Here is a 16,434-nt window from a genome sequence, read left to right as displayed (position 1 = left end):
TCCATGACCGAAGGAACACTGAACCCTTGTTCTTAACAACACAGGCACTGCTATATCATATTCATTCGGCGATACCAGGCACCGTCTTTCAATTAAAATATCGTCCCCTGTACGGGAATTACGTAATGTGCATACGAGTACAGGTTATGATGCAGGAACAACGACACATGGGAGTCTTGGTATGGCCGGGACTCGTGCGCGGATAGCCAGAGCACTTAAAGAGACCGCCCGCATAAAGCCGGAAACCTGGTTTCGAGTCCACATCCGGAACAGATTTTCACTGTCGTCATTCCCTCACACAGATGATGGCTGTTTGAACTCGCAACAACGAATACATTTCATATAAACTTATAATGGCATAGTGCAATTACAAACTGAAATTCCAAGCGGAGCTCTCAGTGGCGTTAATGTACGTACATCATGTTTCCAATAGGTTATTAACGCCATTAACATTAATCTATAATGTAACGTAGACTAAACTTACCAATCTGATTCAGCGACATGATTCCTCTTACGACATTAGAATGCAATATATAAAAAGAAAGATAGTTACAACATAAATATTTGGCACGTATAAATATTTTCGTATTCTTATGAACGTAATAAATTTAAGATTACGTATAACTTTCATATTTAAGCAAGACGGCAAATAGTAAGACCATTCATGCTAGCAATGCTGACGTCATAAACGTGGTAAAGAATCGCCGGTTTTACGGGTGCGAAAACATGAATCTAAAATTCATAACCGGTTACAAAATATATTAGAAAGATATTTAAAAAATTAAAGTTGCAATTAATGCTATTACAGGCGTTAACTTAGGTATGTCGTACTTGCAACGCTGATTAAAATCATTATGAGGCAGTGATATTACAACTTAGTGTGGATAAATGCCTGAACTATCGTCAATGTTTCACTTCCGTACAAGGTTACACTGGACACATATCTTAAGAAAACACTTCCTTACACTTAAATTTATATTAGATGTTAAAAAATTTAACTTTTTTTGAAATGGTTTTCTTTTACATCATTTCCGTTTTGGCCATCATCAGTTAGTTTGCTGCTCAGGTACCTCACCTGCATATACCACCCCTAGCGTCTCCTTCTCTGGTCATATTCCCTCATTTTCACCTGATTTATACGACTTCATCCCACAATCGTTGTTTTAGTGTCGATGATATTTAGCTTATAACCTCTCCTCAAAATGTGTCCATTCGCTTCAACTGTTCTTCCAAGACCTTTTTCGTCACTGACAAAATTAAAATGCCATCGCCAAACCTCACAGGTTTTATTTTTTCTTCCTGAACTTTAAGTTCATTTCCAGATTTATACCTTGTGTCCTTTACTTCTCGGTTAAGAGAGGGTTGTAGTAACAGAGAATTGACTAGTGGCGTTTTCGATCGTAGACTGTGTGGAGATGTGCTACAACATTAGTATATTTCTAGTAACAGAGTGGTGTTCTCAAACCTGACAAAAACTTGATTAAATTTTAGTAAGAGGACACTAAAACAAATTGTTTTAACGTTAATGTTTTTTTAACTTCTGTTTATCTGTTTTCGTTGTACTTATATAAAATATATTAATGTCCTTAATTTTTATATCTTTTATTGTTTCGTAACTTTCCCAGTTCATAAATTCTCTGCATTTCTCCAATTAAGAAGCGGCAGATCTTCGAGATTTGAGTAATCAGTCTATGTAAGAAAGTCTGTAGTTTATTTAAATTCACTTTGGGATTAGCTGCTATGAAGGCGGTATTGGTGCGAGACCCACGAAGGAGGTGCAGCAGGCTTTCAGCTAATGCCATGAGACCTGCAGCCATTGCAAACACCAGCAGTTGCCAGACCTTCAGCCTCACCGCTACGACACTTTCCACTTTCACCTTCCCGCTTCCACTTTGCTGCAGTTTCAGGGTGCTTCCTGTCCTGTCGGATCGTTCGTTGCATTCCGATATTTTGTTTTCATATCCTATAGTCGCAAGGTTAATGGTTTCTCTTTTACTACCGATCCGTCGACCTTCGGATGGATAGGACTAAGTATGTACAGTGGGACGACTTCTCTGGCATAGCGGTAATCTGTATCTATACGGGTATATAAGAAAAGTCGCAGATCGACATTGTTACCAAAAGTCTCGAAAGGCTCTTCAGCAATTTGCTTCAAATTTTTGCATGATACTCTTATAAACGTTCGAACGGACATAGGCGACATACATACATAGGCTAAACCCACCCACCCACCCATCCACCCACCCACCCACCCACACACACACACACACACACACACACACACACACACACACACACACACGCACCCACACACCCAAATGCAACTACACACACGACTGCAGTCTCAGGCAACTGAAACCATATAAGCGGAAAAGTTGTTAGCAAATATCTCGAAAGGTTCTTCACCGTTAGTCTAATAAAAGTTCAGATGGAAACTTGCTACATATTTTTTAATACATGTGGTAAATAGTTACCTGTATAATACAAAGGGGACAGGTTGCTGGAATGTCGGAAAGATATTGACCAATTTACTTCAAATTTTTACACGAGACTCTAACAAACATTTGGATGCACATAGGTTATATTCCTTCCCGCATATGTAATATATAAATATACTCCAGTCAACCTTTGGACGGACATACGTTACTAAATGTTTAGACGGACAGAGGCTGCACATTTTTGAATATATAGTGTATATAAAATATTTGTAATGTATAACGAGGCAACGTTGTCAGCAAAAATCTCGAAAAGTTCTTTAACTATTAACTTCAAAACTTTCACATGATATTTTAATGAAATTTGAATGGTCGTAGACCATTTTTCTTAAATACTTGTAGTATATATACAAAGGCAAAACGTTGTTGGCAAGAAGATCAAAACGCTCTTAATCGATTTAATACAGTATTCTAATAAACAGACAGACAAAAGCCATCATCTTTTTAAACAGTCCTGTACAGGTTTCTGTTAGAACCGACTGCGAGAAAATGTGCTGCTCTGTGCTGTGGATATGTGTGATTTTGTTTGTGTTCACTATCATATTAGGGCACTGCAAAGACTAGACAAATTTTTTATCCAATATATATTCTTTCTCTTTACATTTAATTTGAAACAAGATTTGTATACACGCACACATAACAGTGTGCTCTTTCGTTATATTCCTTGCAGTCGGTTTTAACAGAAAACAAATAAGTTATATTTATGGCTTATTGGCTTATGATTAAAATACTACAACGAAATCTGAATCATCAGAAACTTCGTAACCCTACCCGTTCGCAGATTAAAACCACGTGAAAGACTATCGTTGAAGCTACTATCCTCGCATATCCAGCAGCTGGAGAGGTCTCTCTCATATCCCATATACCAATGATCCCAACCGATTTACCCATTCATTTTAGGTGCCTTCAGTTTCCAATCAAAGTTTCCTCTGCAACACCAATAAAAAACGCTCAGTGTCAGAGACAGGGAGGAAGAGAAGGCGGACAGAGAACGGCAGGAAATGAATATAAAGAAGAGGAAGGAAGAGGTGAGCAGAGAGAGGAGAGAGGAGAAGATAGACAGAGAGAGGGAGGATGAGTGATGGACGGAGAAAGGATGGATTAAGTGGAGGCGCAGAAGGCAATGGGAACCACTGCATTAAAGACTCATATGTGTATAAAAGAAAATGGCTCTGAGCACTATGGGACTCAACTTCTGAGGTCATCAGTCCCCTAGAACTTAGAACTACTTAAACCTAACTAACCTAAGGACATCACACACATCCATGCCCGAGGCAGGATTCGAACCTGCGACTTAGCGGTCTCGCGGTTACAGACTGTAGCGCCTAGAACCGCACGGCCACTCCGGCCGGCATACGTGTATCCATAGGACATGTGGCCTGCAGTTAAAAAAAAAAGAAAAGAAAAAAGGAGTCATGGTGTTCTCTCCGTTGGCAAAAGATTCCAGACTAGCCAAGGGAGAGGTGACCATGAGAAAGAGATTCAATAATAGACAAAAGAATGAGTTCAATTTGGCGTGGTGTGGAATGTCAGAGGTCTGAACGTGGTAGAGAAGCTAGAAAATCTGAAAAGTAAACGTTAAGACTCAGAATATATATAGTGGGGGTCAATGACGTGAAATGGAAAGAAGACAAGGATTTCAGGTCAGACGAGTATAAGCTAATGTCAGCAGTAACAGAAAATGGTATAATAGGAGTAGGACTCGTTATGACTTGGGAGTTAGGCCACAGAGTGAATTACTATGAACGGCTCAGTGATAGGCTTATCCTAATTGGAAGCGACTGCTAACCAAAGCCGACAACGATGGGCATACATGTCGACTTCGCAAGAAGATGATGAAGAGACAGAGAAAGTATATGAGGATACTGAACGGGTAATTAAGTACGTAAGGGAGATGAAAATCTCACAGTCATGGGGGATTGGAATCTGGTTGTAGGGGAATGAGAGAGAAGAAAGACTAATTGAGTTCTGCAACAAATTTCTGCTAACAATAACGAATACTCTGTTCAAGAATCATAAAAGGAAGAAGTGTACTTGGAAAAGGCCGGGAAATATCGGAATATTTGTGTTACATTACATCATGGTCAGGCAGAGATTCCGAAATCAGATACTGGATTGTAAGGCATAGCCTGGAGCAGATATAAACTCAGATTACAGTTTAATAGTTATGAAGAGGAGGCTGGCGTTTACGAGACTGGCCAGGAAGAAACAATGCGCAAAGAAGTGGGATACGGAAATACTAAGGAATGAAAAGGTGCGCTTGAAATTCTCTGAGGCTGCAGATATTGCTATAAGGAACAGCTCAGTAGGCATTTCAGTTGAAGAGGAATGGAAATTTCTAAAAATGGCAATCACAGAAGCTGGGGAGAAACACATAGACACAAGGGAGGTGACTGCGAAGAAAACATGGGTCACAGAAGAAATAGTTCAGTTGATCGATGAAAGAAGGAAGTACAAAAATGATATAGAAAAACACTTAACATAGGAATGAAGTAAACAGGAAGTACAGGGCAGCTAGGGCGAAATGGCTGCATGAAAAATGTCAAGAAATCGAAAAAGAAATGATGCTCGAAGGCACTGACTTCGCATACAGAAAAGTCAGAACAACTTTTGGTGCAATTAAAAGCAAGGGTGGTAACATTAAGAGTGCAATGGGCATTCCATTGTTAAATGGAAAGGAGAGAGCGAGTAAATGGAAAGAGTACACTGAAGGTGTCTATGAGGGGGAAGGCTTGTGTGATGACGTGTTGGAAGTAGAAACAGGAGTCGATACAGAAGAAATAGGGGACCCAGTATTAGAATCAGAATTTAAAAGAGTTTTGGAAGACTCAAAATTGAATAACGTGGTAGGGATAGATAATATTCCATCGTAATTTCTAAAATCATCGGAAGATGCGGCAACAAAACGAGTATTCACGCTGGTGTGTAGAACGTATCAGTCAAACGAAATACCCACAAAATCCCAAATATTTTAAGAGCCGAGAAGTGTGAGAATTGTTGCGCGATTAGTGTAGCATTCCATGCTTCTAAGTTGTTGACAAGAATACTATACAGAAGATTGGAAAATAAAATTGAGGATGTGGTAAGTGATGATCAGTTTGCCTTTGGGAAAGATGAAGGCACCAGAGAGACTGTTCTAACGTTTCGGTTGATAATGGAAATAAGGCTAAGGAGAAATCAAGAAACGTTCAAAGGATTTGTCGACCTGGAAAAAGCGTTCGAAAATGTGAAATGGTGCAAGATGTTTGAAATCCTGACAAAAATAAGGGTAGGCGGTAATGAAGGAAGGCTAATATACGAGGGTCGTTTGAAAAGTTCTCGGAATCACCACGAGAGGTCAGCGCTAGTGCCACCAGTTGTTCACGTGATACTCATTGAACTGTTGCCTGTAAACATGTGCCACGCCAGCGCTCTTCGAACAGAGCTGTGGCGATGACGTTGCTCTGTTGTTGTTCCCGAGTAGTGATTTGCGAAGACAGAAAAAACGAGATTCGAGCAGTGATTAATTACTTCGTAAAGAAAGCTATGAAAGCAAAGGACATTCATGCCAATTTCCAGAATACACTGGGGGACTATGATCCTTCATATACAACTGTTGCCAAGTGGACAAATGAATTTCAATTTGGTCGGGAGAGCTTAGACGATGATCCGCGAAGTGGTTAGCCAAGATGTGTTACTACAACAGAAATCATTGTGTAAGTGCACAAAATGGTCATGGAAGATCGCCGATTGAAAGTGCGTGAAACTGCTCACCTGAAACGATATATCACATTTCAAGAGACGAATTAGAAATGAAAAAATTATCTGCAGGATGGGTACCGCGACTCTTGACGCACACACCAGCACACATGTGCCGTCGCCATGGTAAAATTACAGGAATTAAGGTAGGAATTGTTGTCACACCCGCCTTATTCATACGATATGGCTCCGTCAGACTTCCATCTTTTCCATAAATTGAAAATTTTCTTGGTGGACGAAGATTCACTTCAAACGAAGAATTGATAGCTGGAGTTGACAACTATTTTGCAGGCCTGGAGGAAACTCGTTTTCGAGATGGGATCAAGGCACTGGAACATCGTTGGACTAAGTGCATTAATCTGCAAGGAGACTACATTGAAAATTTAAAAAAGTTTCATTGATGTAAGTACTTTTTTCTATTCTGTTCCGAGTACTTTTCAAACCACCCTCGTACATTACGTACAAGAACCATGAGAGAACAGTAAGAGCGGAACACCAATAGTGAAGTTCTCGGACTAAAAAAGGTATAAAACACGGATGCAGTCTCTCATCCCTACTGTTCAGTCTATGCATCGAATAAGCAACTACAGATATAAAACAAAGGTTCAAGAGTGGAATTAAAATTCAAGGTGAAAGGATCAGTGAGAAAATTCGCTGATGACATTGTTTCTCAGTGAAAGGGAAGAAGAATGACAGGATTCATTGAATGCACTGAGGAGTCTAATGAGTACACAATATGGACTGATATCACACCGAAGAAAGACTAAACTAATGAGAGTTAGCAGAAATGTGAACAATGAGAAACTTAACATCAGGATTAGTGGTAACGAAGCAGAGGAAGTTAAGATATTTTGCTACATAGGCGGCAAAATAACCCATGACAGACGGAGCAAGGACATAAAACGCAGGCTAACACCGGCGAAAAGGCCATTCCTGGCGAAGAGAGGTCTACTAGTATCAAATGTAGGTATTAGTTTGAGGAAGAAATTTCTGAGTATGTATGTTTGGAGCACAGCATTGTATGCTAGTGAAACATGAACTGTGGTAAAACCGGAAAAGATGATAATCGACGTATTTGTGATACGGTACTACAGCAGAATGTTGTAAGTGAGGTGGACTGATAAGATGAGGAATGAGGAGGCTCTCTGTAGAATCGGCGAGGAAAGGAATATACGGAAAACATCGACGAGAAGAAGGACCAGGATGGTAGGACGTCTGTTAACTCACCAGGGAATAAATCCACGGTACCAAAGGTAACTAAAGAAAAGAAGAGGAGATGGACACAGGGAGAAGGAGGTGGCGATGGACAGAGAAAGGCGGGCTGATACATCAATTCCCATACGTATTTAGCAGTTGCGAGGCACTGTCGAATTTGCGACTAGATTATACGCATACACACAAACTTTCCTCGTGGATCAATCTATCAATGAGCACCGAATCAAAATTCCTACAGTAAATCCTGAAATAAGCCTTCACATGCAAACAGAACAACGCGATGGGGACTTTATTTTATAACAAGTATAGATTCGAGTCAAACCTTAGCGCTCTCTGGAGCTGTGTTGGTTGTTTACTGCTTTTCCCGGCAGATACCGCCTCCTCCGTAGATGACCAGCTTATAGCTCCCATCATTGTCACGAAATGTTGCTCCAAACAACAATTAAATATGGTACAGATAACAATACATGTATTACACTCTAATCATTACTATAATTATAAATTATATACTCGAAATTTCCTTGAGACCTAACTGAATCTATACCTTTGTGACATCTGTTCATTAGTAGATTATGATACAGCTTGTTAAATGGACCTTTCGATACCATTATTATTCTGACGTTGTCTCTTTGAAATTTGGGTACCTTATGTCGTAAAATGATGCTTTCTGGCTATTATGATATTTGGCGACTATAATTTGAAATTTCATTTATGTTATTACATTTTTTGCATTATAATTTGGAAAACCGTTTCTTTATATTTCCACCTAATCTCGGAACACGTTAATTATCCTATTAAATCTGATTTGTTACTTTTGCAAGTTATCGGCAAATAAATGCACTTTCGTCAACACAAAAATGGTTAAAAATCCGTCATAAACGTTACATTTGTGATTACGAAATTATTCATTCTTTACAAATCATATCTGTATTTCAAGTAAAATTTTCTTCACAAAGCTTATCGCAGTCTTACAGCGGTGATATCCAAGAAACTATTTGCATTATCGAGATGTAAGATGTTTGGTAACTTTGTTTTTGTTGGAAAGAGTTGGAGAGAGGGAGCCTGTGAGAAGGGTTGGTAGCGAAAAAATATGGGGCGCCAAGTCAGGGACTTGTTTCCGATGTTACTATGTAATATTCACTTGCAAAGATTTGAAGATACATGGATAATATTTGTATTCAAGAGCGTTTTGATTTTGTTTGTCGTAGAATACAGAAAAGTGATTCTCAAAAAATGGGTTTAATTTAAAAGTTTATGCACTTGCATTTTTGCAAAAGTGAACTGAACCTGATTATTAACAGGCTGCTTCATGAAAGCATTACCAGGTGTCAGAGAAGATACTTTGTTTGTAAAACAAGTCAAGACTTTGGCCTCTTCAGAGACCACACACCGTTTAACTTACAGAACAACGAGGTGAGCCATTATTTACATCAAGCATTGAAGCTCAGTATAACTTTCCTACTGTTCTTTATTGCTGCAGTTAACATAGGCGCTGCCTATTTTCAATCATTGTTCTCATCATTAATTGCACACCTTTGTATATCTGTTACTTGGGTCAGAAAATTCATAGAAATTTGAATTTCTATGCTTCTAATTATCATCGTGATTATTATTCTGTGGGGTTAGGGTCGTTAGAAGACTCAGTCCATCTGTAAGTAACAACTGTATCAAAATCCCTATGGTTGTTCCTGAGATTAGCCTTCATACTTAACTAATATAATAATACATTGACTAACGACCGAGTGTCAACTAATGTGGAAATCTCACCTACTAACCATCTAACAGAAAACCCACAATAGACTAAAACTGCCAACTGGCCGAACTTGGGTCCACCCCACCCGTTCCAACTCATCAGGGCTCCATTTTCGTTCCCTCCTCATGGCCTTACCTATACTTCCACTACTCCTCCCTTCTTGTCTCCCAACATCCACTTCTCCTCCTCAACGCCCAACCTTTTTCCCCTTCAACAAAAGACGACCTACCCCGGAACACGTCCTTTCACTTTTAGTGACAGTGCAGTGCATTTCTTTACATATCAACATTTTACACCGTGTTTTAAACGTACTACTGTTGTTTTTCCCCTTATCTTTCCACTATTACAGTTTTAAATTAAAAAATGAGAAAGCCATGTTTCTTATATGTAAAAACTTCCATCAACGTCACCTTTAAAAATATTTTAATTCACTTGTAAATATGTCATCTTTATGTTAAGGGGTTTTCGTTTTAGATAGATGGCTGAAATGCGGGGTTGAATGTACCGCTAACAGTCCACTCCCTGCCCATATGGAGTGAGCTGTAAGATATAAGAATAAAGAATGTACAACTACTATAGCTTGTCTTTTGACACTGAATAATGAAGAAAGCAAATTTATTGAATGTTATTCAGTTAAAATGCTAGACGTCGGTCTCCTGACCAGGGGATAACGGCACGAGGCCAGCAGAGAAAAACGATTTTCACGGTACTTGCCAACATCGTCAACAGTTATTCTTAGTAATGCTGCAAATTATTCTGTTAATGATTAAAATATGTCTACCACGACAAAGCGAAAGTAGAGATGACTGGGTTTAGTGTCGAATCGTCGATGTAAACGATAATTTTAAGAGGTGCAACTTATTGATCTAACATATTTCCATAAAGCACGATTCCCCATAAAATCGATGAGCTGGCAGAAACGTACGGGAATGCAGTCGTAACTGACACTTCTATACTACCATTCCACACCTACAGAATAGTAATGTAGCCAAATTAAGGGTTACGGTGCCAAAAATAAAAATGAAGTTACGCTTTCTGCAGTGAAGGCACTCTGCAACGAAGCTGTTAGGATAATCACCACCGAAGACTGGAACAAATTTGGTAATTACACGCAACCTATCGTGGAAAAAGCATAGTAGAATGAAGCTGCTCACAAAAAATTCGTTACAGGGAATCATTGCGTCATTTAATAACAGCAGTGATACTGGCAATCCAAGCACCTCGGATAGCGAATAAAGTAATTCCAGTGGAGTTTTTCGATTTTCATCATAAAAAAGACGCACAAGAGGACCCAGATGAAAGTTTTTTGTGTCCAGTTTAACTACTTGCATAGCAAAGTTATATATATAGAAGTTTCTGCTATTAATAAGAAAGCTGTTAATCAGGCATAATGTACAGATACGTAGAAAGTTTGATCATATAACGTAATGATGGGTTAATGATAAACCGAGCGCTCTTTTCTTAGCACCGTTTTATTAGGTCGCTGCCTTTTTGCTCTCTGCGATCAGTATAAATTTTCCAAATGATTTTAAACTAACTTATCGATGAGCTAGAGACTTCAAATTTCAACATAGCTCAGAACTGGATGACAATGCAATATTTGGCTGGGAGTAAAAACACTTGGTACTGCCTGACATTTTCACTCTCCTACAAGAACAGCATGTTGTGTGCGTAGTATCGGAATGCATTCCAGGTGGCATACGACTGTATGGGCATGGTTGGGCAGTGACTGGGGGGAAGAGGTGATGGATATCGATTTCTTATCAGTCTGTTCGGTACAAATTTTGCAATTGATCTTCGAGTAACTTCACGGTGAGCTAGAGACTTCAAATTTGAAATTCGACAACGCCGTCAGGAAACGCACTCTCGTAGACTTTCCGTACATCGTCTTAAAAACGCAAATGCAACTATGCAATTCCACAGGGTCCGGCAGAAGTGTCAATCCTAAAGGAATTTGCAACAGTCAGTAGTAAGTAAAAAACCCTCGCATCACACGGTTGTGAAGATATGGAAAGAATGAAACAACAAGAGTATAATTGGTTTGTTTAACAAGGCCTGTGAATGATGGTTTAAGAAATGGTATCGTGTAGGATGAACAAGAGGCTGCGAAGAACAGGCACAGTACTAGGGCAGCATGCCAGCACGTCTACGCTAACTTTCGACCAATTAAAGTCCTTTAGAAGCCTTTTTTTCTAAACTGTTTCAGCTGTTTTCCCCTTAGGTTTATAACATCATCGAATTTCTGTACTTGTTACGAAATTCCGGGTAATACTATCTAGGAATTTTATAAGCCGCCTCATCCATGCTGAGAGAAACTGACTTAAGACTAGGTATTTGTCCTCTGACTCACTTCCTCTCGAGCCCATGTATCACTTGCTACACTTGCAGTCACTGGGAAGGACTCCGTCACATAGATTAATACCGCTCTTTCTTAAGCTGAAACTCGTGTTTCGTCTCAGGCCCGACTAGTTTGTTACGCGTCGCTCTGCAGACTTACAAACGAACTAGGCGCACCTGAGAGAGCGTTTGTTATTGCGGAAAAGACAGCTGTAGTTATTTCGGACCTCCACACAGTTTCACTACAAATTCTTCTTCATCGCTTCTGTTGTTAGCTGGAAACAGACACTGGAATAGTTTATTATTAATTGGAAAAGAGAAATGCTATGTTCTTCTCGCTCTGCACTGTTTTTTTTAATCTCATTTTGTTCGCTTGTGTTCGTTGCATCTGCTCGGGGCGGACGTCGTAAGACATCCATTTATGTTCGTTGTTGGTCGATTGACTCAGTTTTTTTTTATTACAGAGGGCACGTAACCCTCTGACCGAACACGCTGAGCTACCGTGCCGGCAACACTGTTTGGTAAGTTTGAACAATTACTTCCGTCAGAATGTAATCTTTTCTAAGAACTCCAACGTGTATTTTGAATGGGCACTTTGAGTATATGGGAAAGACAAAATAACTATTTCCACGTTGCACATGCGAATGAAAAAGATACAGGACTTTCTTTCTTCCCGTTTGCTTGTGCTATTCCACTCTAGTTAAACTGATGGTGTTCCGAGTGCTGCAGTCTGGGCTGTATACAGGACGGTGAAACATCGTAGGTATGATGCGTAATCGGTGCGCTCGCCGAGTATGCTGAAAAAATAATATTTCCACTTTTTGCCACCAGGTGAAAACATGGCGATGTAAGCAGTCTGACTGCTACGGTCGCAGGTTCGAATCCTGCCTCAGGCATGGATGTGTGTGATGTCCTTAGGTTAGTTAGGTTTAAGTAGTTCTAAGTTCTAGGGGACTGATGTTAAGTCCCATAGTGCTCAGAGACATTTGAACCATTTAAGCAGTCTGAGAGTGGTGTGGGTGCACGAAAAGCGGAAAAACAATCATGTACATGGTAACGACGATTCTGGCATGCCTATAATGATATGGTCACAAGTTACAACGTGTATTCAATATTGCCTCACGACTCAGCAACAACCTGCATCCGTAACACGGCATGGTCGACAGTTGCTCGCAGCATATCAGGTGTAATCATAGCGATGAATCGTCGTATGTTGTCCATCAAATCAAGAAAAGACCGGATACATCCACGATAGATATGATCTTTTAGATATCCCCAGGACCAGAAATTTACGTGGATTTAGGTCGGGATATCTAGAAGTCCCCATGTCTTGAAATTGCCAAGAGATGATGCGGTCATTGCTGAAGGTTTTTCAAAGCGAATATTTTACCTGGCAAGTGACATGTGGTTTCGCCCCATCCTGTATGAAAATAGTGGTGTGGATACAGTTGCCTTCTTGTAAAGCTGAAATTATGTGTTGCACAAGGAACTGCTTATAAGCTGTAATGTCACTATACACCTAACAGGACAGCGATGTGTCATCTCCTCGAAGAAAAATGGACAGAGAATGAAGGATCTTGGAAACCACATCACGCAGTCACGTAGGTTAAGATGTTCAGGGTAGTGACGAACTAGTAACCCATATGCGAAGATTCTGTGCATTCACGGGAATGTTACGTGTAAAATGTGCCTCGTCCATCCAGATAATATTTTCCAGGTACATGTCATCAATTTCCATGACCGCCAAAAAAGGGAAGGGCAAAGTCATGGCGTTGTAATCTATCTTAGGACTTCGTCTGGTGCACATTCTGACCCTTATAGGGATACCAGTGTAAAATGCGCTACAATTCCTGGGACACAGCTCGAGAACTGGCTGCATAATTTCAGACATATGCTGTACGGTCGGCTATTGCTACTTCATCGACAACCACCACGGGAGTGGGCCGCCTGTCTTTCCCTGTTGAACCATCTAATTCACCTGTTTCTTTCAGTTTCTTGATCATATACTTTAGCTTATTTATTGACATGATTCTTTGCTGGTGTTCCTGTTGGCGCTGTCGTTGTGATAAATAGTTTTAGGAGCAATGCACGGTCTTTCTTCTCAACAGTCGTTGCATTCCATATGTAAAACTTAATATTCGTAACCCTTTTACACTACCACACACTTCACAAAAGAAATCAACACGTGTCGCCAAGCAACAAACAGCATGCTGCCACCAAAACATGAAACATTTCGCATTCTGACTGCTTACAATGCCACATTTTCACCTGCCGGCAGAAAGTGGAACTATTATTTTTTGATCATACTCCGCGAGCGCACTGATTAATGAACATACCTACGATATTTCAGCGCGCTACGATGTATACAGCCCACATTGAAACACTCGGTACATCGTCAGTTTAATTATAACCACCTGGTTTATGGGTTTTGGCAGCGTTGATAGCATTTAGTGACCACCACTCCACCCACCCCTCACCCCCGGTAATGAATCTATATACTCCAACTGTCTGCATCTAGTGTACATCTCATGCTCAAGTGTGATGTCAATTTCTAAGTGTTTGCATAGTGCGTATCTGAGGTATGGCATGGGTTCCAGCCTGGCATTTACCCAGTTGGATGCGGGCAATCGCCAAGAAATCACATCCAGGCAGACCGGTTTCCCAACCCTCATGAGTTCGAAGCGGGATCGGTCCATCTCTCCATGTCCCAGAACGTGAACTTCAGTATTGTCTGTTACCTGGGTGGGTGGAACAGATATGGAACTTAAAAATGGTTATAAATATGCTCCCTCTATCCCGTTTGGAAAACAAACACACACGATTAAGCAAACGAGGGCCAACTCTCTTGTACTGTGTAGAACGTATTGCTGCAATGACAGCGCTGGCTCTTAGTGTCATGGGCACCAAAATGTACTGGGCTACCATTTTCAATTTTCAGCCCTAATCTCAACAGTATCACACAAGGAACCCCCCCCCCCCCCATAGGCCACTCTCCTATACAGTCAAACCTTGGTTACATCGCTGATAAAATACACATTTACATCGTTTGGTTTGCGGCTGACAAGCTATCAGTGCAGGACACCATACAGATTGTCCTACAAAACAATATAATGTAAAATCAAGGACAGAACAAAAACTGTCTTCAGGCCTCAGTTACAACCTAAAATATGTTCAATATTACAGTTGTCCAATAAACAAAACCCACTAATGATGGTACAGAGGTGCTGAAACATATTTAAGTAACAAGAAAAAACAGTTTTGCAAAAGAGCCGGAACCTATACCCAATAATTTTAACTGCAAACACAGAAAGAGTACAAGGGCTGCAAACCCAAAAGATGAAAGTTATTGTGTCTTTGGTTCATCACTGCATACGTTATTGCGTATAACAGTCACTACTTCAGCCCTTCGTGGCTTTTACAGTGTTTCATGAATGGAAAAATTGATGTGTCAACTGTTGGTAATGTCAATTTTTGTTAGCATCTTTGTAAGTGAAGTGTTAGTATCATTTATGGACTCATTCTTACGTATGATTAGATATGTTATTTTAGTATCCATGTCGAAGTAATGGTACCTTTACACTATCTTCCTTGCGTGTTCCCTGTAGCTACTGCTGAAGAAGAGTACTACACTGTCCAGTCACATTAATGACACCATTGCCTATGCTCGACCTCATCGTGCATTGACCACTAACAGGCGGCCGGTGGCAGCACTGGCGGTGGAGAATATGTAAGGCGCTTCCGGGGGCGCGGAAAACACTGCAATCGTTGTCGTATTGCGAAAACGGAGCGATTTATCTAATATCCAAAGGGCAAGATCATTGGCTTTGGGACCAAGGATGGTACAGTTTCTGAAACGGTTAAGTTTGTAAACTGTTCACGTGCGCCGGCCGAAGTGGCCGTGCGGTTCTAGGCGCTGCAGTCTGGAACCGCGAGACAGCTACGGTCGCAGGTTCGAATCCTGCCTCGGGCATGGATGTGTGTCCTGTCCTTAGGTTAGTTAGGTTTAACTTGTTCTAAGTTCTAGGGGACTAATGACCTCAGACGTTGACTCCCATAGTGCTCAGAGCCATTTGAACCGTTTTTGTTCACGTGCCGCCGTGGTTAATGTATACCGTGGACGGGAAAGTGGCGCCGTCCAAAACTAGCACAGAGGTGCGTTTGGTGCACAAAGGGCCGTTGGTGACAGCAGTGAACGACAGCTGCTGAGATGTTCATCGGCGACGAAGGCTGGAATTTGCACCCCAGTAAGGCATGCGGACGTCCACTGTGTGTCCGCAGGTGGCCTTTTCAGATGAATCACGCATGTGCCCAATCGGACAGATGGCCGTAGGCGCATACGGTCCTGCAAAATCGTCGAAATTGTTCAGCATTATTGTGTGGGGAATGTTTTCGCGACATTTTCTGTGTAATCTCGTCGTTCTGGAAGGTACGATGGATCAACACAAGTTTGCATATAACCTTGACTACCATGTCCAGCACGACATGCAATTCGTTTCTCCTCAGCACGATGGTGTCTACCAGCAGGACGATGCAAGAGTTCGTGATGTACGTGCGTTATTTGAAGAGCACCAGGATTAGTTTACCGTTCTCCTCTGGCCACAACTTTCCCTGAATTTGGTACCATCTCTTTCGGGTTCGCGCCGTGTATCCTCAGCCGAAAAACTCTGCGCATCTGCCCGCGGTACTGGAGTCGTCACGGCTGCACGTCTCCGTCGGTACCTTCACTAAACTCACTGGCTCTCTTCCGGCACATCCCGCAGTGGTCTGCGCTCTGAGTGATGGTTATTCAGGCTTTCGACAGATGGTTACATTAATGTGACTGTACAGTTTCATTCAGTATGAATAACGGAAGTTCAGCTGTGTAGCTATGACTAGCTGTTAATGCGTTATGATGAA

This window comes from Schistocerca cancellata, chromosome 8, assembly GCF_023864275.1.
Source record: "Schistocerca cancellata isolate TAMUIC-IGC-003103 chromosome 8, iqSchCanc2.1, whole genome shotgun sequence".
Taxonomy (NCBI): Eukaryota; Metazoa; Arthropoda; class Insecta; order Orthoptera; family Acrididae; genus Schistocerca; species Schistocerca cancellata.
The sequence above is the reverse complement of the archived record's forward strand: the minus strand, read 5'-3'. Positions refer to the sequence as shown.